We start from the raw sequence: 22,466 nt of genomic DNA on the forward strand, positions 1-22,466 counted from the left end.
ACTTGAACCATAAAGCTTTATTACCAACATTTTTCCCAGATTGGAAGAATGTAGAGCATGAGATAATATCCATTCTCAGATTTTGCAGTGTCGACATTTTACCATTGTGGTTAAAACTTTACATGTCATTCACTGAAGTAGAGCGAATCCTAGATTTTTTTTACACTGCTTTTGGAAGCGAGAACCTTTAAATGACTATTGCCACTTCGTAACTTCCCACTGCAGACACTTCCTCAGCCTGACAAAGGGTATCTGTACCCAAAAGCTTGCAAAGAGGAATTTTTTCCAACTGAGTTGGTCTAGTAAAAGATATCAGTTTCACCCAAAGAACCTTGTCTGCCTATTGCCACTTCAGCACTTCAGACAAGTTTTTCTCCTCTGTTCTATTCCTGTTCACATAGATCCTTATGCCACCCTGAGCGCTTCCTGTAATGCATTAAGTGCCATCACATAGCTAACATCTCTCACTCCTTTTCCCTCTCATCCTCTACCCAAGGGGTAAATTGGATGTCCTGGGTAGTGCTTTGTTTTGAGTTCTGCTTCTGGACTGTTTTATATATATATGTGTGCTGCTCTGTGCTTCTGGTAAAGAATATAAGGTCAAAGGGGGTTCACACCTGCATTTGGATCAGAAGGGACTTTGGGATGGCCCTCCATTTCAGTGGAAGTTTATTCCAGGCTTATGGGAGAGCTTGTTTGTTCAGAAGTAATGATATTTATGTTCTCAAAGATCTATGTCTCTAGTCACGTATATGTTAAGTTGTTCACTCCCTTTAAGAGTAGGGCTGGGTCAGCAATTCTCTGTTCTAACATGTTTCTAAGGGAATTATGACTTTGCTTCCTTCACACCCATGCTTACATTATATTTCCATTTCTATAATTATGCCTAAAAATGAAGGCTTGATCCTATGCCCATGCTAGGCAATTGCTAAGCTCCTATTGACTTCAGTGAGGCAGGATTTGGCCCACATGTTTTAAAAATATGACAGCAGAAGTGTATCCAGCTCCTAATTCTCTCACTGCTTCTCTGGTTGTAAATATTCCAATTCCTTGCCACAAACTGGCCAGTTTTCAGTTTGACCTTATTTTCTACATCAAAAACAAGGTTGCATTCTTGGCGTTCCATTTTCAGGTTGGGAAACCCTGATAAAAAAGACAAAAGGATACTTATGTGTGTTTGGTTCTGGCTCCTTTCTTTCATCTGTCTTGCCAGATACCCACCCTGTTCTTTCCTAGTACCTTTCTTCCCCAAAGAGTGAGACCTGGGGTTTTGCACTGACTGGACTGTGTCATCAGCTCTATTAGATTGTTGTCACCTAGCTTGTTATGACAAGCTTTGGCCTTGAACAATGGCTGGCATGAAACACACTGGCTATATGACCAGACTGAAGCAAGGCTGCATAAATGATTACATATCAAGGCACCAATGAGTCTAGGAAACTATATTTAAATAATTATATTTTAGATTTAAATATATTTAAATAATAAATATTTTCAGTAACCTGAAAGGATATCTCAGGACACCAGTCCACCAAAAATAATTCCAATAAACCTTTCTATCAATAAAACACATTCTAATAAAAACAAGGATTTTATCAAAATTGTTTACCTAGCTCAGAAAAATACATGTATTTAGGGGTTTGTGACTAAAAAAAAAGTTTTGGTTTGGAGTTTTTACAAGAAAAGTCAAGATTTGCCACAGGGAAAACAAGAAACCATTTTCAATCCAGCTCTGTTACTGTCTTATACTACAATACTGAGATGCAGAAGGAAGTCATTAGCCTAGAATCTGGGGCTGTCCCCCCACCCACACAGACGTTTGTTACTCCAGGGACAGGAAGAAGCAGCACACCTTGTGCCACTGCTACTTGTCCCCAGGGAACACCTGTGCCACACGTGGTCTGGCACATAGCAGATTGCCCCAGGTGGGGCAGGGGAGCTGGGGCCTTACCTGGGGTCCTGGGGGCTGGAGAAGCTGCAGCCATGGTGCTCCTGAAGCTGGAAGCCTGGCCAGCAGCCAGAATGTGGGTCCAGCCATATCCACCCCCCCCTATTTCTCCGCACCAGTTTTTTTGACCCTGGGATTTCCCAAAGTCAAAAAACACCCCTACACTGCAAAGTAGTGGCATGGAGAATGCCTGAATGTGCAGTGTGTGGTGCTGCAGACAGGTCTGCAGCACCACATATCGCACAGCTGCACTCATCTGGACGCGGCCTGGGAGGTACAGACTAAGTCCCTACTTCATCATAGATTTCCTCTGACACTTTAAGCAATGGGAGTTAGGCACCTACATGTTTTTAAACCTCTGGTTCTCAGTCACTCTATGCCACCATTTCCTCACTCCGTAAAACAGAGATTATAGTGCTTCCTTACCTCCCAAGACGGCTGCAAGGACAAAAACATCACAAGTTGTCAGAAACTTGGATATTTTCTCTCATTTTCATGACCCAGATATTTAGAGCATTAGGAACCATATGAATATGGTTATGAATATGATAGCTGGTTAGCACAATAAAAAGAAATGTTAGTCATGTCAATCACTGGGTCACGAAAAAGAACCAAGTGCAGGCCCCAATGCCCAAAGACCAATCATAGTTGATACTTGAAACTACAGAGATTTCCTATTTGATTATTCTAGCTACTTTCAGGTTTATTATTCGTTCTAATTAGATTTTATTACGTGCATGTGGCTTTGTGTCATTTTCACTGTTGTATTTTAAAGCACTTTGAGAAGTGTGAAAGGTGCTCTATAATTCAATTAATAGCAGTGGTAGTCATAATAATAGCATCATTATTTTGGTGGAACTGGTGATTAATCTGTAAATATATTAAAAAGAGATTAGCCTTTAAATGCTTAATGTTTGTTCTTACTAACCACATTTGGTCATGTTGGTCCTTGTTCAATAATACATTTTGTGAAGAGAATGTTCAAACCTACACCTAAGTAGGTTATATACTTAAGAAGATTCATGAGTCAGAATTTCCTGGAACTATATATAGTACATGGGCTTTTTTTTCCTTTTTTGAAAAACATGTAACATAAGCATTACAAGATAAAAAAAAATTATATTAATTGGAGGAAGACTCCAGAAGGTGGCTACAGAAAGGAAAAACCGCTTATTAAAAATACTACGCATGAATCTGTTTACAGAGCCACCGTGTCCCCACATTTGAAATATGTTCCAGATTTCTTCATGTACTGAAGTAATTCTCTGGTAAGCACCTGGCATGCTGGGCCATTCTCAGACTGTGAAGACGTTTATAGGAATAATTGATAATGAACATATGTCATTTCTCTCCTCGTGGAATATTCTGTTGGAGAATTACTTGGAAGGGCATTTTGTCTAACTAAAAATAAAATAAAATAAAATAAAGTATTCTTTTTGCATCTATTGCACACGCTTCGTAGAAAAACGTTAGCAACCAGTGCATAGTTTATACCATGTGCAACCATATTAGCAAGTTTATGTGCATAATTATATTCCAGAACTACCTAATTTTACTAAATGGTTCACCAAAGCAGGAGATGCTGCTAAGATGGTGTTCATACCAAGTGGAGTGATGCCTAAGGAATTCTCTTTTTCTCTGAGAACTCAGCAGAGCAATTCTGTCACTCGTGGGACAACATTCCTAATGGATTTGTGCTCGTCTGAGCCACAAAGTAAGCTCTCATTCCTTCCTTTCCTTCATCTTAATGGCAAAACATAGTTCTATTATTTGTATAATGCTTTATACACTGCAAGGCCTGCTCCCTCAGTGGGGACAAAGACGGTAATTCAGTCTTGAAGTTCTGCTGATGTCATAAACATTTGTGACATCACTGAGACCTCTGAATGTTGCTTTGTGTTCTATCCGTTGTCATGGATTATTATAGATGTGCAAACTATATCTAGGAAGTAATAATTAACCCTTTTCTTTCCCAACACGTCAGGTGGAAGATTCCAGAGGAAGAGATGAGGAGGTTAAACCAGACTGATGTAAAATTTCCAACACATTAATTTTAAAACTACCCAGATTATCAGATTTTATGGAAGTATTCGTGTTCCAGTGACTTAGGCCTTAACAATGTCATGGCATAGCTTCTTAAAATCTGCTTGTAGAAATTAAAGCAGTTTTTTGACAGGAAAGATTTCCCAGGCTATAAATACCTGGCCCATTACCACTAACTCAGACAAAGTTTACTTCAGATAACTGCTACAAGTGAAGGAAAGAAAGCTATAAAAACAGATTAGTGCTCCAAACCATTCCATCTTACAGCTCACCTTATTGCTGATCCCTGAAATGTATGACATACTTACTATCCTAGACTGTCAAATTCTTTCATAGCAGGGATCTAGCCTATAATTTTTTTTCATTGTATCAAGCTAAAACCTGGTTCTTGACATACCAAACATTAGGCAAGATTCTACTCTTATCTAGATGCTGGAGGAAATATGGAGCGAGTTGGTAAGAAATTTTGATCAACATCTTTAAATAAGTTTAAAACATGGCCTACTGACTTAAACAAAGATGATTCAAAATTTACTCATGATATATTCTAAATTGAATGATTTGTTTCACTTCACGACACAAACTTTTTAAGGTTCTTAATCAGGAAAACCATTGTGTTACATTTCTTAATGCTTTTCTCTCCTTTACAGTGGGACAAATTACAAAAAGAAAAAAAAATATTCACTGACCCACCTACCTCCCCCAAAAATCTGTTGACAATTAGAAAGGAAAAATTAAACTGAAATATTTTCATTACTTATAAAAACAAATTTTTGCAGGTTTGAATTAATCCCCCCCAAAAGTCATTTTTTTCAAACAAAACAAAACTAATTTTGGCCTCCAAACACATACTTAATATTTGTTTTAAAAATTGTAACTTAAATAAAATTTAGGCTTTGCATGTTTGCATTTCCCCAACTTTTAGTCACCCTTCATAACCTGAATTAAGTTCCTTCAGATCTATTCTGACCTTCAGAATTCTGATATCTGATTTGTGTTATGTTATGCTTCACCATTAGGTAGGGACCAGTCATTTATAATGAAAATAAAATTGTCATAGCTTGCTTTCCTTTTTTTATTATGATAGCAAGTAGATTAGGATGATCTCAAATGTATTCATCATTCCAAAAAGGTTGGCTGAACAGTTTCTGCAAATAACAAAGGGTGTGAAGTTTATTGCAAGCATTCAATGCCTGAAATTTGAGCTCCATCAGTTAGTTTCGATTGGACACAGAGGCCAGGCGCTGTTTTTCTATTCCCTGCTTGCAGAGGAATAATTCTTGGGAGTCAGACTACATGGGCATCTACTCATAGTTTCACATTCAAAATTAACCTTTTTCTAAATAGTCTTTGCTGTTTGCTCACTCTGTTTGTGAATATTTGGGCCAGTAAACTCATTTTCCATGATAGTTACAGAGAGTGGATGTAGATGAAATGCAAGCATTCAAAGTGAGTTCACTTCCAATTTGGAATTCATGAAAAAATATATATTTTGCACAACTTGCTATTCAGCATGAAGAACCCAACTCTTTCCCAGTCTTCTACTCCAGCTGCCGCCAAGTCAGATGAAATGCATTCCAAACCTTTCAGGATTTGGCCCTAGCCTCTGGACATGTGTACTTTTTTTTTTTTTTTTTTTTTTTTAGGAGTTACAGTAGGAGTCCAGTGATAACGTCTCCTCCCAGGCTCCAGTGAGGATGTCTCTAAAAACAGCAGTGGTCTCTGAGGTGCACGGTGAGTATCTTATTGCAGAATCTAAAGTGCCTCCTAAGTGAATGCAGTTGCCTTATTTGTTAAAGGCGGTGCCAGAAATATTAATAGATTTCAGATACTTTCCCTGGATGGTGGCAGAAAATTCTGTTTCAAATCTATCCAACAAAGCAGTCAGACACAGGAATGTCCGGATTTTTTTTTTAATTTCAACCCTAGAGTTTCCTTGCTTTCACCTCTGCCTTTTTTGTCTGTGTAAATCAAAATCATGCAACTACTAGACTATCTCCACTCATAGTTTTATATTACATACACACACACACACACATACATATATACACACACACACACATACATATATATATAAAATCTCAGAACATATTTATATATAATCCACACAGTCACTCAAAGATATCTATATTACATATGTTTAAAAACATACAGCCTGGTGAGTACTGTACACTAATACCACAGCAGCATATGCCAGCAGGCACCAAAAAGGGATATAAGGTATTTACCATTACGAAGTTACTAACAGCTAAATGCCTAAAAGATAAAAACATGAAAGTGGATGGGGGTGGAATCAGGATAACCTCACAGAAGATGCCTGTAAATCTCTGAGGAATAAAGCAGAGCAGCAGAGCAAAAGCAGGAAAGAAGTGACTTTCTCTGAACAGGAATGAGAGTCAGCTGGAGCACTGTGTGCAGTGCTAACACAATGCCAATCCATGTAGCATGTTAGCCAGGAAGAGACTTTAGTCTGAGCCCTACAGCTTCAGGAATGTACTCTTTCTTCTTCTTTGAAAAGTCTTACTCTTTCAGACGTTCACCCTCTTTATTTTGGCTCATGGCTCCAAAGAAGCTGGTTAACCAAACCATGTTTTCTCTAATGATGTTTGTTTATTTGCTAACTGATCTTTCTATGGAAGACAAGAGAGACAATCAGGGCATTTTACATAATCAACTCGCTCGATATGCTATTAATAATACTCAGAACTGTTACTACAGCTCCAGGACACATCAGATTTTTCTTCCATTTGAAGCCACAAGATAATAAGAGGAGGCTCCAAGAGAGGTGTGGATCGCCCGCAAGAGGTCTGAACAGCAACATGTATTTTTACTGGAAGTCTGCTAACTAGCCAAAACCTTTGGAAAGTCATGACACCAATTTGGCAAAGTACTATCTCTGTCTGCTTTATTGAAAACATCTTAGACAGCATAATAAATAAAATGCACTCCATTTTCATGGTTTTAAACTTGACTTTCTGTTGGCCTGCAGTCTGTCAAAATGCAAAAATTAGGAAACTCAATGGAGCTTAACGAGTTTGGTTCAACAAAAGTAAGAGAGAGACAGAGAGACACAGAAGAAAAAGGGAGAAATCTAGCCAAAGGGATGGGATTCCCCCCACCCCACTCATGTATTATTGCCAAATACAGACCTGATCCAAAGTCAGCTGAAGACAGTGGAAGACTTTCTATTGACTTCAGTGAGCACTGGATCAGCCCTTAAGAGCAAAACCTTCGAACATCTAGGAAATATGTTCTGGGTCTATGTTTGTCAAATCACTGTCAAGGCCACCAAAGAGGAAGAACAGCTAAGGACCCCAAATTCTGATTTCTGAATGGTGACTGATATCGATATAGCTATTTCCCAGCAAATCATCTCTAACTAAACTTTGTGGGACAAAGTTTGGACTAATGCAAATGTTCACAAGACCTCCCTAGCTTTAATGGTGTTCTTCCATCTCTCCAGCTTACAAGATATCAAATCTCTCTGGGAGCAATTGAGTGTTGTGTTTCCTACTAGTTAGGTACATTTACATGAGATGCTTACTGTGCATTTGCCTAATAACACTGCACAGTAGAGTGTCACAACACAAGCTGTACTAATAGCTTACTGCACAATGGTATTAGGCTAATGTGCAGTAAGTGTCACTAAGTTACTAAGTTACTGTGCACCGGCACTGCTGCACAGTAACTCTAGGTACTGTGCATTTAGTTAGTACTTTAATAAGTACTAAAGTAGATGTATGGTATCTAAGGTGCATTAATGAACATGTAGATGTGCCCTGTATTTGCCAATATGAAGTGGCAATGCCTTTTTTAAATGCATCCAAATTTCTTTGCTTCATGATACAGCAATCAAAGACAAAATTCACTAAGGGATTACTTTAAGATGTTCAAATGACACAGGCAATAAAACACATCATTGCCTGCCTTTGGAATCTATATTGCAATCCACAGACTACCAGAAAGGTCAGCAGAGGAAGCAGCACATGCAGGGACCAAAAAGCAAAATGATCACAGTGGTAATGAACAGAATAAGAAGAAATGAAATGGGTTTATGGAGCTTTGGAATAATCTAAGTAAAGAACTCTCAGCTGAATTTCCCTGTGAGGATTCCTACAAGAATTCATTTATCTAAATGTCCTGATTTTCAGGGGAGCTTAGCATTAGCAGTTTTCACTGCAATCAATGGTTGCTGTGATTACTCAACACTTCTGAGGATTAAGAGACTTCCTCTAGTCTTAAGAGTGGATTTAAGTGGCTCACTGTTGCTACTCAATTTCAAATGCTTTGTCCTCAGTCTTTAAGGAAGGCAGTTCTCACAACATACTGTGATAGCGCTGACTGTAAGATATCCTTATTATCAAGTGTCAGAATCCTCACTTCATATCAGGTGACTAATATCTTCCTAGGTAGTTAGGAAGAAGGCTTGCTTATCTAGCTTCATCCCAGCCATGAAGCTGGTCCAATAAAAAACATCACCCAAAAATATCCTTGCCTTATGCATAGATAGTTTACCCCACAGTCCTGCAAAAGTTACCTGATTTTCTCTGGAAAGTGACTAGTGTTTTTACTCTTCTCAGAGACCAGAGACTCATATTCAGTCTTATGTGAGAGTGAGTACACACTCTTTCAGCTACTAGTCAAGTGCAACCACCCTATCTTTTTTGACATTGTCCAATATCTCTGTACAAAACTCTAGGACACTTTAGGACACTGCAGTCAGAGGAATACACTGGAGGAATCTAGTTAAGGAAAACAGGAGGTGAATACCTCATTCACACCCATCGAAATTCTGGCTCAATTTTATTTAAGCAATTGGAATCTGCCCAGGCACCAAAAAGGGATATAAGGGATTGGGCATGTGAAATTGGGTATTTTGCAAATCAATAAACCAGTAATGGAGCTGTGACAAAAACTAGCCAAATGCTTTTGCCCTTAACCATGAGCCCTGATGCGATACAAGTCATCCTGCTGCCTGGTTTGAGCAGGTCTGTGGTTGAAGCTTCTATCAATTTGACTAATGAGGCTAATAGGGATTTGAACAAATGAGTGGCGCAGGGGATGGGGCAAGAAAAAGAAAAGTGTTTGCTGTGCTGACAGACTTACACATTAATTTGTGGTTATCTCATGCAACAAGAATTTGTTGTTTATTTAAGCACTAGGGTATGTTTTTAACTGAAGTTATTATCAGTCAGATAATTTAATAGATTCATAGACACTAGGGCTGGAAGGGACCTCGGAAGATCATCGAGTCCAGCCCTCTGCCCCAGGGGCAGGAAGTCAGCAGGGATCATAGGATCCCAGCAATATAAGCATCCAAATGACTCTTGAAGGTGTTCAAAGTAGGTGCTTGAACCACTTCCGGCGGCAGTCTATTCCAAACCCTGGGGGCTCGGACACTAAAAATGTTCTTCCTTATGTCCAACCTGAAACGGTCATGGAGGAGTTTGTGACCATGCAATCTTGTCATCCCTTGAGGCGCTCTGGTGAACAGACATTGCCCCAGATCCTGGGGAGCAGCCCTGATAAACTTATAGGTGGTCACCAGATCACCCCTGAGCCTGTGCTTTTCCAGGCTGAAGACTCCCATGGCTCTCAGCCTGTCATCATAAGGTCTGTTTTCCTGCCCTCTGATCATGCATGTGGCTCTCCTTTGGACTCTCTCAAACTTCTCCACGTCCTTTTTAAATTGTGGAGCCCAAAACTGGATGCAGTACTCCAGCTGCGGCCTCACCAAGGCCGAGTACAATGGGAGAATTACATCCTGGGATTTGCTTGAGAAGCGTCTATGGATGCAAGCCAGTGTTTTGCTCGCTTTACTAACTGCAGCATGTGGTTTAGGTAAAAAGCTATTCTCTAACCAGTTATTATTAGGGGAGAAAGCTAGGTTTCTGCCCATTCCTTTGAACCATGGCTGAATCATTTCTGAGGTTTGAAAACAGTAGCCCTTTACAATACATTTTCACACCTCTGTATGTTTACTAACTGTAGCCCTGTACTTTACCAAAGGTTTTTCTCGTGCATCTTATCCTCAAGCCATGTGAATTTAAATCAGTGGTCTGTCTATTTTCAACTAAAGGCCTGGACAAACACCACATTGACACAGGTGTAATTATACCATTTTTGTACACCTATATAAGTTACCCTGGGATCCAGAGAGGATAGACAGCCAGATGTCCCAGAGAGCTGCTGACGTAGAAACTATTACAGCCTCTTGGCAATAGGTTGTGGGGAACATGTTTGCATTGGGCAAATAGTTACCCAAAGATAACAGTAAAGACATGACACTTACAACTGTGTATTTTACTATTTTTCCCCCTAAGGTAACTTTACACCACGTTCTAGTAGTTTACTCTAACATACAGATTCAGATCATGTGTCCACTTTCTTTTATCTATCTATATATATTTAGATATATATCTATATAGATACACACACACACACACACACACACACACACACACACACCAGTGTAAAGGTGATTGCAACATTATAAACATAATGCATTGTGTCCAGGAGGTGTTCTCTATATGTTCTCCATGTAGATGTAACAATTTTAATTATATTAAACTATACCATTACAAACTATTCTTCTATAAGTGTTATGTCTGCATGTTCCTAGCAGGGTATAAGTGGAGTAATGCCTTTATAAAAGTGAATCATATTTCATTTGGGTTTAAAATGATGACAATTTAGCTTATTTACATCACAACAGGAGCTTGCAGACCAAGTATTATATCATATTATATATGTTTAATTGCAATGAAGATTACCACTGCGGGGGAGGAGGGCACAACCAGGGCACTAGCCTCAAGTGGAGTGCAGGGGGACAAAAGTTTGGCGGGGGATGGGGGAGGACAAAAAAATAGAAGAGGGTTCACTGCTGGACTAGCTGCCACCATGCTTCCAATAGTATGGCCAGCACCATTGCCTTGCCCATGTCTGCTGCACCCAAGACACTGAGGCATCATGTTATGCCTCTGGTTACCTTTATATCACTTGATAAGGGGGCAGATAACTGAAATTTCTATAGAAAAGGAAAAACAAAATGAAATAACGTCATTTAAAGGGAGATAGATTTGATGATGAATCCACCCCAGGATTCAGTATTCCCTTAAGAGTCCAGCCGACACAGAGATAAAATCTACAATGTGCTAAAAGAGGACCATTTAGTTCTACTACAGTCTACTACATGTTTATTACATCTCTGCCTGTTCACTGGATTTAATCAAAAATTAGGAAAACAAGTTAATGGAATATGTCATAATTTCTAAGTTATTGATTTAGCAGAGTTTGAAATGGATGCATAGATTCATAGATGTTAGGGTCGGAAGGGAACTCAGTAGATCATCAGACTCAGATGATCAGTAGATCATCGAGTCTGACTCCCTGCCCTGGGCAGGAAAAGGAGTATTGGGGTCAGATGACTCCACCCAGGTGCTTGTCTAGTCTCCTCTTAAAGACCTCCAAGGTAGGGAAGAGCACCCCCTCCCTTGGAAGCCCATTTCGGATTCTGGCAACCCTCACTGTAAAGAAATTCTTCCTGATGTCTAACCTAAATCTGCTCTCTGTCACTTTGTGGCCATTGTTCCTAGTTACCCCAAGGGGTGCCCTGGTAAACAAAGCATCTCCTATTCCTTGCTGCGCCCCCACCCCCTAATGAATTCGTAAACAGCCACAAGATCCCCTCTCAGCCTTCTCTTATGGAGGCTGAAGAGATCCAGGTCCCTCAGTCTCTCCTCATAAGGCCTTGCCTGCAGGCCCCTAACCATACGAATGGCCCTCCTTTGGACCCCTCTTAAGGTTGTCCACATCCCTCTTGAAATATGGCACCGAAAACTGCATTACTCCAACTGCAGCCTGACCAGTGCTGCATGGGAGGAAAGTATCACCTCCCTGGACCTGTTCTTCGTGCACCTGCTAATGCATGATAAAGTGCAGTTAGCTTTACTGATCATTTCATCACATTGATGACTAATCACAATGTACATCACAATGTACAGGCCAAGTAGTCCACTATGACTCCAAGATTCCTTTCTACTGTTGTGCTGCCGAGAAGGTCCTCCCCCAGCCTGTAAGAGTCTTGGTGATTCCTTCTTCCTAGGTGCAGCACTTTGCACTTGTCTTTGCTGAACTGCATCCTATTCTGTTCTGCCCACTTTTCCAACCTATCCAGATCTGCCTGGATCCATTCCCTACCCTCTAGAGTGTTAACTTTACCCCATAATTTAGTATCATCCACAAATTAGGACAGAGTGCTCCCCACGCCCTTGCCCAAGATACTGATGAAGACATTGAATAGCACAGGTCCACAGACTGACACTTGTGGGTCTCCACTGCCCACATCCTTTCAGGTCAATACCAACCGGTCCACCACCATTCTCTGGGTGCAACCCCTAAGCCAATTTGCCACCTACCTGACCGTGTAGTCATCTATATCAGAGCCACTCAGCTTATTTATGGGAATAAGATGAGAAACTGTATCTTCTTAAAATCCAAGTAAATGACATCTACCTTGACTCCTTCCTCTAAGCATTTTGTGACCTGATCATAAAAAGAAACGAAGTTAGTCAGGCAGGATCTACCTGCTATGAAACTGTGCTGGTTGACCTTCAGCATTATTTTTCATGCTGGATTCCCACAAATGTGATCCTTAAAAATTTTTCAAAGGTTTACCAAGGATAGAGGTGAGACTAACCAGTCTATAGTTACCCGGATCCTCCTTCCTCCCCTTCTTAAAAATAGGGACCACATTGGCCATTATCCAGTCCTCTGGGACGTGACCTAAGCACTATGAGAGCTCAGACAGCCATGCCAGTGGCTCTGCTATGACAATTGGACAATTCCTTCAGCACCCTAGGATCATCTGGGCCTGCTGACTTGAACACATCCAGTACTTCTAAGTGTCTCTTCACTAAGTTGGCACTAACAGTTGATGGGCTGGTGTCCCTCCTGTGTCTGTCTATGACCCAATTGGGAGATTTGAATTGATCCATGACCAGGAATATAGAAGCAAAAAACTCATTGAAGAGCTCAGCCTTGTCCCCCTTATCTGTCCTAGCTTGTCCTGTAGGGGTCCTATGTTACCCTATGCCTTCTTTTTACTCCCTATATACCTGAAGAAGGACCTTTTGTTGTCTTTAATTTTTGTTACCAGCCTAAGTTCCATTGCTGCTTTGGCCTTTCTAACTGCTTCTCTGCAAGTACAGGCCAAGTAGGTATACTCCTCCCTGGAAGCTACCCCCTGCTTCCATAGCCTATATGCCTCTTTTTTTGCCCCTAGGCTTTCCTGATTTCCCTGTTCAGCCAAGAGGGTTTCTTGGCCCCTTTGCCCCCTTTCTTGTGCAATGCAATTGCCTCCTTCTCCACCTGAAGAGTCATTCCCTTTAGGAACAACCAACCTTCCTGGACTCCCATCTCACCAATGCTGTTGTCCTTCAGTGCCTCCCTAACTAATCTCCTGAGCACTTTGAAGTTGACCTTTCTGCAGGCTAGCACTTCTGCCCTACTGGTTATCTTTCCCACCCTTCACCAGATAGTTAATTCAATCAGTGGTGGTCACTGTCCCCTAGGTTACTCTGTATCCACAGAACCCCACCACATCATTCCCTGTAGTCAACACCAAGTCCAGTAAGGCATTACCCTAAAGGGACCGTATACCTCTTGCATTAGGTGAAGGTCCTGTATGCAGGTTAAGAACCTACATGAACGGTTAGATCTGGCTGACTGCTCCTCCCAGCAGATATTAGGGTAGTTTAGGTCACCCCTGACAACTATGTCCCTTGACCTCTGAGAGCGGCCCTGAGAATTTCAGGTCTAGCTCATGCTCCTGATGTGGTAATCTATAGCAAACCCCTACTACCAAGTCCCTTTGCCCCTGACCCCCTTGTATTCTCTTTCTTTTTTGCAACCTTTTTACAAAAGCTCATATTCAAATTTCACTCTGAATTTTTTGGATACCAGAAGCCTCATTTTCTTTTTGAATGGTATTTTTGGTAAAGAGAAATATACTTGGAAACCAATTTCAATAACATTTCTCATACTGATTGTTTTGGATTGGGTTTTGTTTTTTGTTTTTGTTTGTTTGTTTCCATTTTAAATGTAGAGAAAACTTGAAAAATATCTACCAGCCCTAAGGAACTATTTAACAAAGTCATATATTCACTATTATAGTAGTAGATATGTGATAGAAGCATACAGGCCCAAAAAGATATGCAGAGAAAATTACGTTCTGCTAGTTCTCTATGGCTAAGTACAGACATTCAAAAGCCCATGCAGAAGCACTCTATTGCACTTTACTTAAGAAGCTATAAGTTAGAGCATGAGCAAACAGAACAGACATTCACTGTTCAATGCGGGGACTTGGAGCCTGCATGTACTGACTGTTCGGAGTGCTACCATATGCCTCCCTGGAGGCTGTCAGAGTGGTCCCTATCCCCAGTCCTGTCTCCCCTCCCTCAGCTGGTGACTGTCAGCAACAACTGGGGGAGAGACACTGGACCCCTTCCCCTGCATCACCTGCATCCAGGCAGTGGCATGCCACAGGGCTGGGGCTGCTGCACAGACAATGAGCTCAGACCTCTTTCCCCCAGCCAGGCGGCTGTAGGAATAGACATACCCCAGTCCCCTCCCCCAGCCATGCTGCAGCTCACAACCGGCTGGAGGAAGGAGGCAGGTCTGGGATCAGAGGCTGCCACTGAGTCGGGTCAGTGACAGCCAAGGGGGCAGAGCCCGCCTAGTGCTCTGGCAGAGCAAATGAGCTCAGCCTGAGGCTAGAGCACAACCCTGCACTATGCCACTTGGGATGCTAGCAGAATGTGACCTAGCTTAACTTACAATGGATGTGGCACATATGTTTAAAAATGCACTCTAACAAAAAGCACTTTAGTCTAATACCACATCCACAGAGAGTTAACCCAGAGTGTGATCCACCATTTTTAAAGGGCTCTAAGGGCCATAAAAATCTGCTCAGTTATGGTTTTAGAGCCATTTCTGCATGTTTAAAGCATGATAGGTGTAATGTCTGTACCTAGCCTATTTTTTTGTGATTTTCCAACTCTTATTTCAAATACAAAACATCGAGATATCAAATACATTGAGGATGTATGGATGCACCCACACACTATGCATATGGCATAATGAAGATATAACAGTTGTCTTCATAACGGTGTAAATATAGAACATGAATTATTTAGTTTACATTTACTGTTGGGTTTTGCTTTTATCAGATGTCAGCTAGTGGGAAAAAATGACAAACACTTTCAGAAGTCTGTTTCTTATTTGCAACAGATTCGAGATTCTTTTAAACAGTGCACCTCTATCTGATTAAATCAAGGAAGTTAGAAGATGGGCACCAGCTGGAGACAAAATTGACGCAATTAAGAATAATAAAACAGTAGTACCTTCCTTTAATACGTTTATTTTGTTTTATTTCATTTCAAGTACACTTATCAGTGCATTCTATGTCAGGCTTCTGGAAGAAATAGTCTAAACTTAAAGCAGTACAGAGAGGAAATAAGAAAGATATACTTTTTTACAAAGATAGAGTGCAACCTATATATTTTATATGACCAGATGTTGAGAATAAGGGCACTTAAGATTAATTGGTTTGGGGGCACGCTCTCACCTATCACCTTTCCCAAAAGCTATTAAAGTCTAGGAAACTTTCCATTAGCCACAATGGACTCCACCAGACACACCACTGACCCTGCCTCATTCAAGTATCTGGCCTCTCTTCCAGGACAGAATGTCCTCCAATATCAAGGATTCATGGATCTGGCGTCACTACTAGAAAGTCCTCTGTTCAGCAGGATGCCCCATGACAGCTATCAGCCCACAAACATAATCTTAAAATCCAGTGCTGCTTGACATTGCATTCAGAAGTAATTAGTCCCATCCACTCCTAGGGACTAATTCATACTCTATGGTTTGGGTTTTTATTTTTTCCATCAGTCTTGGGGTATTAGCATAGATGAGGCTTGATAGGAATGACATCAAGAACCTGTTTCTCCTGCCCACCATGCTGAAACTGCTCTGCTGAGCACAACTGGAAAGCCAGGGATCAGAAAGTAGAGAGGACAGACCCCCAAGGCATGAGTGTATCTTCTGTGCATGGTTCCATGAAGTCTGAGGTGACTTCTCAGGCTTGGCTGGGACATCTGTTATCTGTAACCTCTCCAGGTCTCTGAGGGGCTACTTGGAATGTAAATGGATTACCCACATGTATAAATGCAGAAGTCCAAGTGGGAATCAAGCCCACACTGAGCTGGACATAGTATGGTAGGTGCTTCCCTTCAGACTTTTCCAAGTTATGGTAAGCCAAATATGTTGGTACTAATAGTTTTAGAAACCTGGGGAAACCAGCTAGCTTGTTAAGCAGGTAGCAACTGAAAGGAATGATCTAAATTGCCAGAGATTAATACACTGTAGAGAGAGGAAAAATGGGGGATATGTTCTCTTCAGTGGAATAGATGTAAGCCAAGCCATCACCTCTACTGATGGAGTCTATGCTAAGTACCTGAAAGGGAACAACTGCCATAGTTATTGGCACCGATTGGTATGCAGCACATACCAAGCCACGCAGACAACCAATAAGATCAGTACCCACATTTTTATGACACCGGCTTACCAGCTGTCTCTCCACAAACCATTTTATTACTGTAAAATATAAAGGCCAGCCAAGCCTTCCCCCTTCCTGCTGCCAGAACTTCCACCCCTTGAGTTCAGATAAGTTTATTTGGGTTATAATTCAATAAATCTGCAGTCATTTTCCAACCATTGCAAACAATGAGCTAGTGTCATGTTTCAGGCATGGCCTCAACAGCAAGGTCTTCACAGTGTAAGCTGAGGTCACCCTTAACCATGATGATAATAAATACATGAATAATAAATATATTAACCAGCCTGACAGTTAATCCTCAGACAACATTTTTCAACCATACAACTCAAAGTGTTTTATAAGATGGGCCAGTGTGATCAGTCCTGTTTTCACAGATGCAAAAACTGAACTAGGTGCCTAAAAACTGGATGGCAGAGCTATTTACATGCTCTGGAACATTACAAAAATGGAAAACATACTGAACTTGGTTGGGCAATAAAGAACACAAACGTATTTGCATCCAATTGGTAAAATAACAATCCTGCCTGAAAAACATAAACTGCATACAGCGCAAACATTGCTGAGATTATTGGAAACCGGAAAGACAAAGGTAGCCAAATGATATTAAGAACATATATCCAGAGATATCAAGGTAGATAGTACATAACATTAATATTAGAAACAAACCAGGAATATACTATCTGTCCAGACAGATGTTGTAGACCAGCCATAGAAGACATGGATTGGGCAGTTAATGATGACGGTTAAGAAGCAGAGTAGGTACATTCTTCTTTCTTAATTTTTTTTGTTTTGGCATCTTGTTATAATAGTAAATGAAATGAAATCTCCTATCACACAAGCAGAGTTTATGGGAAATCAAAAAGTTACTCCAGCAGAAACTGAAATAATATGCAACAAATAGTGCTTAAGAATCCCAAGTGCATCACTGGGAGAAGAAATTCCCCTGCAGGTGTACAACACAGAGGAAAGAGAAAATATACAAAACAGCCTTAAAAGAGTAACTGATGCTGAAGACTAACATAAGACAATTCTAATATAAGACCTACCTTTAAAAATAGAGCTAAACAGGAGCTCAGAAATGACATCCCTTCTTATGAAAAAACTAGCCAGAAGCCTCATAAGGGCTTCAATGTCTAAACTGACAGGGTCAGAGCAGCTTCTGTAAGGAAACATCATGCACCTACTGTATTAGAGCTCTTTGAAAAAGTTAATAAGATAGTAAATAAAGATGACCTAGAGAGCATAATTTACTTGGATTTTCAAACAGGTTTGATAAGATCCCTCATAAAAAAACTATTAAGGAAAACAAATAGCCAAAGGCCAAGGGGCAGAGTCTTGTCACTGATTAAAAAAAGAGGTTAGGCAACAGGAGAGTTGCTGTGGTGGACTGCTGGTCTTCAGCGTGGAGAAAAGTTAACTGTGGGATAGTGCAGGGGTCAGTTTTGGGTAGGGAGAAGAAAACTTCTTTTTACCTAATTTTGTGACCCAGTCTCAGTTCAAAAGTTCACCTCAAATAATTGGGTTTGTATCTTGAGTCCAAGAGGCCAAGATAAATCAATCAGAATAGACTGGAGTGGAAAGAGCTAAATGAAAGCAAGCACACAAAAGGAAAGAAACTCAAAAGCAAAGGCAAATGATTTTAATGAAAAATAAGTGATGGGCAGGTATGCACACATGCAGCTGCATACATGAACATCATTTATGTGGCAGAATGACTGCATGCATGTGTTTATGGTACATTTCCAGCTTACATTTTGTGGGTGCTTTTCTAACTCTAGTACAGTCTAGAAATCCATGTTTTTGTTTTCTAACTGAATCACCCTTGAAAGAAAAACCCCCACCAATGATGGGTTTAAGTTATAGGAAAAATAAGGTCTGTGAACTCAAACTGGTTTTACAGTCCTGATAAACAGCTTGAGTCATGCAGAAAACCTCAAGACTCGTAAGGTTAGTCCACCCCTCACATGGGACCGGTGTCAATGGATATATTTAGCCCCAGACTCGGCTCAGTTGCTGTGGAGCATGTGTGGGGGACCAGAGGTCCTCAAATCTTCTCCACCCCAGCATATTCTGCACACAGTGTTGCCTGGACACAGTCACAAACACTAAACTCAGCCAAGTAACGTGGCTGTTCCCTCCAAATGACCCCATGGACACTAGCTCCTCTCCCCTCCCCATCTTCACTAGTACACAATGAATCATCTGCTACATGTACTGAAGGAATGTAGCACCAGCAACTGCTTCCGTGTTTGCCTGGAACCTGAAGTCGACACATGTATATCATAGCTAATCAGCATGTCTATATTGCATCTCACTTGCAACCATATCACTATGTGGGTTAATAGTCTAATTAAAGCAGTCACCGACTGCTGGAAGGCAAGCAGTCTTTCATTAAACCAGGCAGTAGAATGTATAACCCAGACCCAAGAAACCATTTTGGAGCCAATGTGACAGAAAAGAGAATGAGGCAGGAAGAAAGTTTCAGATGGATGGGTTTGTAAGAAAGGCACTTCCCCCAATCACAACGAATCACAAGACTGGCCCTCAAAAAGCAGGGAGTAAAAACATGACAGACAGGAGAGAGAGAGAACATAGGGACATTATAATGCTATGTAGCAATCTGCCCATGGGTCAGAAATGGTTACTGATAATGTGGGAAACAATGAATAAAACTCCGAACACAGTATAAAGGTCCAGACTGGCTGGGGCATTTACCTTAGGGCATGTACAAGCATTCAGATCAGCCAGCTGAAGCTTAGCAGTTTATTTTAAGCCATGTGAGACTCACCTGGCTGAAACTTGTACAAGCATGCAACAGGCTGCCTTCATGCTCTGCAGACAGCCTGCAACACTGAAGGCAAGCAGCCCGGGAGTGGTGGGAGGCAGGGCACACATCCCAGCATGTTTGGCACGATCCCCCTTCTGCCTAAAAACAAGTGACAGCAACCCAGGGCATGGGTCAGGGCTCACTGACTGGTGCCGGAGGGGACCACACCGCCACCCCAAAACACCCTGTCCCCCCCTCCCAGCTGTCAAGCAACCAAACAGCAAGACCCAGAGCAAGTCTTCTGCATCTGGTGTCTGGTCTCACTGGGGAGATGTGTCCACAGGTGGCAGGGGGGCTTTGGCTACAGTCTCACTGTGTGCAGCTCTGGCTGTGGTGGTGGGGAGGGGTTCCCCATGGGCAGTTGGGGCCCGACACTGGCAGGCAGCTTCCCCTGCCAGCTCAGGGTAGAGGTGGAACAGCTTCACAGCCCCAAGGTAGTAGAGGGGCCTGGCTTTCCCAGCTGTTCAGATGTCAAGGGGAGGTGTCTACTGTGACTCAGGCTGCAGCAGTAGACTTCAACCCAAGTCATGCCTGGGTCCAAAGCAATAACAGGACATGCTGGGATACTGGAGGTCACTGCAGCAGGTCTAATCAATTGGGGTGCTATGCTAACATTCATTCAAATGCTTGCACCCAAATTGAGTAACTCTTCGACCATGACTGATGTGGTAGAGGTTTCCACCACATCAGCCAGTTGAGGTGAAGGGAACACTTGCACACAGAGCATTTCAACTAGTGGAGCGGTGATTCCACCAGTTGAAATGAAGAGTTTGTATGTACTCTTCAAGAGATGGTCAAGTTTGGCAACTCTTATAGAGTCCTGTCATATCAGCCTAGGATTATTAAACCGAACAGAGAGAGAACAGTGGGAGCTTCTGAAGGATGAGAGTCAGGCTCCTGTGCATCCAGATCCTGCCATATGGCTGGGGAACCTCTGTGAACCACAGTATGATTCTTATCTTTTTCCTGATGCTCCTCTTCCTCTCATTTTATTTGCAGAATCAACTCCTCTGTTGCAATATAGGCACTGACTTCAGTCCAGCAACAGGGATTAACATCAGCTCAAGATCTCAAGAGCAAGGATCGATCATTTTAAACTGCACAGTAGGACCACAGAAATGTTTTTGACAAGTGACTGGTCAGTGTCAGATACAAAAGGAAACATGGAAAAAATAATTATTTTTAACAGGAAGAATGTGTGGGCTAAGGTGGGGGAGGTAGAGAATTTTATGTGATACATTTATCTAAGAGAAATAATTATTTACGGTCCTCCAATTTTTCCTCGTTTTCATTTTATGCTTTCCCTTAACCCACTTAACAAGGATGCTTAGGCAGTGTTTGTTTGCTGGGTTCTCTTTCAGCTAAGCTCGTGTTTACTGAAAGAGAGTTTCTCTTTGCATGAAGTACTTTGCCTGTTGTTAAGGGATTTTCTTACCTTCGGTGCCCTACGCATTTCTTTTTTTTTCCCATAGGGATGTTTGATCTCCTTATCTCCAGTTTTACCTGGTTTGTTTATTGAATTTTTAGACTGCTTACTTAGGTTTAAGGATCCTCTGTTTATGACTCTATTTATGTGTTTCTCTTCAGGATGGCAGGATTGCTGTGCTGTTATAAGTTTCTAGGAGAGGAGGATATTGGTCAGAGGTTAATGGTTACACTTGCAAAAGAGAAACATTTCTTAAGAGAATATGTTTACTTTCCAGCTCATTGCTCAAAGTGGCAGGTGAGAAGGCCTTTTGATCACAGGTAGGAATATTCATTCAAAGAGTATGGGAATCTCAATCCAGATCTCAAACTGACCAAAGTCTTTCAGGCTCAGAAACCTTTAGTAATTGTATTTTATGTTATTCATGATAAACAAAGAGAAACAGGTACTTGGGAATCAGGGAACACTGAAAATGATACAATTAAAAAAAACTGTACTCTATTTTATTCAGTACATGTAAATGCTTAGTTTTGTCTTCTCTTCACAACTTAGCTGGCTCTAGTCATAAACTTCATTTTCATGTTGGCTATGTATCAGAAGGAGGTGATCTTCGTATTTCTATTTTAAAGAAGAGGTCAAGCTACAAGAGAGCCATTGTGGGGGATGGCTGCTCTTCAGAATGGGCAAAATTTAGCCATGAAATAGGATATGGGAAGGGAAGGGAAACCTCTTTTTTGCCTAATTTTGTGATTGCCACAGAGAAGGGAATCCATAATGGTGGCTCAGATGCAACATCTGGGAGACCATAAAATACATTGTTTTATGCTATGGATTCATCGTGCTCTTAAAGTGAGAACTTTGTGTACCAATAAGGTAAGATGGATGGGATGCTGCTCTTGACACTGGTTATTTTAAGGCACAGATATGGGCCTTGGGCATGGAATAAAATACCAGAATCCCAGGAGTCTTGCAAGCCTATCTAAAGCTCCCATTACCTTAGTGACTGAGCACCTCACAATATGCCTCTGAGGTAAGGAAGTGCATTATCTCTACTTACAGAAGGGAAGCAACAGCACAGGAAAGTTAAGTGATCTCTCTTTACCCAGTATCACAGAGGGAAGTCTGTAATATTGTACAGATAAGAACCCAGATCTGTACCAAGCCCTAGGTTAGCAGCTTAGCTACTGGCTCATGCACCTTCTGTGCTTATCGCATCCTTTTATAAAGTGTCAGTTGAAAATTTAAGGTCAAATACTGGTCTCAATTAAGCCCAAGTAAATCTAAAGTAATACTACTGACCTTATGTGAGTTGCTATGGACACAGCAGAGCAGAATCTGGCATTTAGTATGTTAAAAATAACAGAAAACTAAGCTTCATATTTCTTACTCTGTTGCATACTTATTAAAAAAGGGAGTGCACCAGTGTAACAAGAAACTGCTATTTCCAAATTGCTGAGTTTTATCTTTTCCACATATTTGCCAGAATGTTAGTAGCCACTTGATTTAAATTTCAAAGGGCTACATTTCTTTATTGGTCCCCACATCTTGCTGAATACAAGCTCCACTAGGTGCATACTTCTGGTATTAGCCATATACTCATAAA

General features: G+C 41.1%; 1 long non-coding RNA gene across 1 annotated transcript; it reads left to right on the top strand.

Annotated features, from left to right (window-relative positions):
* The first annotated feature begins 5,365 nt into the window (after positions 1-5,365).
* Positions 5,366-20,872, top strand: LOC149873796 (uncharacterized). The gene is made up of 3 exons (XR_016439884.1): positions 5,366-5,440; positions 5,638-5,725; positions 20,437-20,872. It is a non-coding gene; the product is annotated as an uncharacterized LOC149873796 (long non-coding RNA).
* The last annotated feature ends 1,594 nt before the right edge of the window (positions 20,873-22,466 follow it).

This window comes from Crocodylus siamensis, chromosome 1 (assembly GCF_052110815.1).
Source record: "Crocodylus siamensis isolate JL-2025a chromosome 1, ASM5211081v1, whole genome shotgun sequence".
NCBI lineage: Eukaryota > Metazoa > Chordata > Crocodylia > Crocodylidae > Crocodylus > Crocodylus siamensis.